Raw genomic sequence first — 2,908 nt, 5'->3', positions numbered from 1 at the left:
CTTGGGTATTTTCAAGGATTTCTGGGTGTGTCTGTGTTGCAGTGTTGGACACCTATTCCTCCTCCCCTGAACTCCTGAGCCCTGCCATCCTCAGTGACCTCTCCAGGCTTCTTCTACCTTTGTCCTCAAACCACTCTGCCCCAGGCTGGATGCACAGTCTCCTCTTCTTCATTGTCAAAGTGCAACTCAAAAAAGTGCTGAATTCTATAGTAGAGGTTATCAAAGATTGAAAAAACTGGAGAAGATTTACCACACAGTCTTAGAAGTCATTTGAAACTGGACATCAACACTCCTGGGTTTCCTTTGTTACAGAGAATCCTCTTACTCTTTCCACAGATCTCAGTCCCCCTTCACTTCCACCAGTTCTGAGAGCTCAAATCTATTTTTTCCAGAGCACAAAGTAGACAACCCTATTTTCCTCAAACTCCTCATCTGTGACTAGGTCCTGGAACAGACCTTCACAGAGCCCAGAGGCCCATCAAGTATTTTCCTAAGGCAGAGAGAAATTTTCTCAAGTTCTATACAGGACTGCAGCCTTAAAACTTAGCACCATAGTTTTATTAGGTCATGGCCATATTAAACAAGTAAGAACCAGACACACTGCAATCATCAATTCAGAGGCCTTCTGCTCAACTTCCAGAGCCATTGGTGGTTTACAAATGTTTTTTGTTCCTGGATACCTCTCCAATCCATCCCCTCCTCCACCTCCCCGCCGCCATTGCTGTGAAGCAAGCCCTCATTGTCTCACCCTTGATTCTGACAACTGTCTCCTAATTTGTCTCCCTGATATCAGCTTCTTCCTCTTTCAGTTGCATTCATCTGGCCCAAAGTTTTACTCCAAGAATTTAAACTTTATTAGGATCCTCTCCCAGTTGAGCACCACAATGACCACTGCCAGCTCTCAGAAACATGTGTGATCTTAACCAGTCATAATCTAACTTGGCATTTCATACTCACACCGTTCCTTTCTCCTAATGGCATTGCCTGGCTGCTATTAAAACCCACCTCTTGTCACATCTTGGTATCTTAAAGAGGCCTTTTCTTCTTTTTGGAATGTGACCTCTAACCTCCTTAAAAATGTCTAACACTTACACCTGCTTCAAGAATCAAGGTCCAGTTGAACTTCACTTCTATGAAGTCTCTTCATGGTTCTTATAACCTTCGGTATGTGCCTTCATTACTGTATTTTCTACATTATGTTGTTAGTGTGGAAGTGTCTCCCCTACTAGATTGTAAAGTAAAAAGGAACATTGGCTTCAATTCATCTCACTTTCCCAGTACTCAGCATATTTAGCTCTGAGTAGGTGCTTGAGAAATGTTCATTTAACTGAATTAAATAGGCTTACCTAGCCAAATGAAGAAAGAAAGAAAGATATTTAAGCATTTCAATTAATTTCAATTAAAATTTCTTTAAAATAAGGGGAGAGAGAGGAGCCTAATTTCATTCAAAACTGATGACAATAATGTTTCTTGGATAATGTTTTGAAAATTGGCTCTATTTATAAAGTAAAAGTAATTTGGACCACTATCTAAAACCATTGTGTACAAGTGACCTCAAAATAAATTAAAAACACCAAAATGAAAGTCACCCATAGAAAACAAAGCAGTGATTAGAAGCAGTAAACTGAAAGTACACAAAAAAGACAGATCTTAAAATGACAGAGTTAAGCAAAATCTACAGAATCAGATCTTGAATACAACATCATTTATGTAAATTAAAATTTTAAATATAAAATGCAAAACAACAATGAATATTTTCCTAGAATATATTCTTATTCAAAGATATATATTAACCATGTTAGGATGTATGCCTAAGACAGGGTTCAGAATGAAGAAGAAAACAGACAAAATAAAATTGGAAAGAGATATCACCCAGACTGATGATAACAGTGGACTATGAGAGAAATTTTTTCAAGACTACATGCCTATGTAAAGACATATATTGAACCTGTCAGCGTAGTGTAATGTGAGAGGAAAATAAAGGGGAAGAATAAATGCTTAAATGATAATGAAGGGGATCATATATTATACACTGGAGAACATTAGTAACTCATTTGTGGATCTAAGGTCTAAATACTGAAACTAAAAGCTTAAAAAATGCAAAAGAACATTCAAAGTTTGGTCTCACAAAACAATAGATGGATAGGGCAACAGAGTGTTTGTCTTCATGGAGCAATATCATGTTCTGGCATCTGATGGGCAATTGCTGGCTTCTTTCTGAAGGCAATGATGTAGAACAGGCCAGGGGTAAACAAAGATTCTAGTTCCTGCTCTGTCTTGGACTTGCTGGCTGATCCCCACAGCCCACTCCACTCTGAGCCTTATCAGAATGTCACAGATAACGATACCACAGAGGGCTGTGAGAGAGCAAGCAGAAGGGACTCACTTCCCTCCAGATATTAACTCTGTTAAACAAACAGTGGGAATACCAGCTCCCAGGTAGACAGTGGTGCCTGCCACTTACTGTCAGAAGCCTGCAACCCCTGGGTAGGATTTAGGCAGGGATGGAGAGTGCTAAGGAAGAGAAATGGCCAACCCCTGAGTCCACGTAACTCTTGTCATTGGATCTGTTGAAGCTCCCTTAGCCATCCGTGTGTCTGGGGGATCAATCCAATCTTGTGAATCTATGGTTAATATAACCTGGACCTTCTCAATTACTGAACACCCTCGGTCCCTATTTCATCTCTGGAGAATGGGGTTGGATGGAGGACATGTGATAGCAGTTTGTGATCAAAGGCCTGAGGGCAAGATGGTCCCCATGCCGGAGGGTTGCCCCCAAAATTCCCTTCCTGTTTTGACTGAAGAGAAATTGTTAACTGCTTTTGTGGGACCAAATGGAAGGGTCACCTGTTTCATTCATCTGCCAAAATAAACAAGTAAAATCTTCATTCTTTTATGTGAAACAGGA

The sequence above is a fragment of the Bos javanicus genome, chromosome X (assembly GCF_032452875.1).
Source record: "Bos javanicus breed banteng chromosome X, ARS-OSU_banteng_1.0, whole genome shotgun sequence".
Classification (NCBI taxonomy): domain Eukaryota; kingdom Metazoa; phylum Chordata; class Mammalia; order Artiodactyla; family Bovidae; genus Bos; species Bos javanicus.
This window is presented reverse-complemented; position numbering follows the sequence as displayed.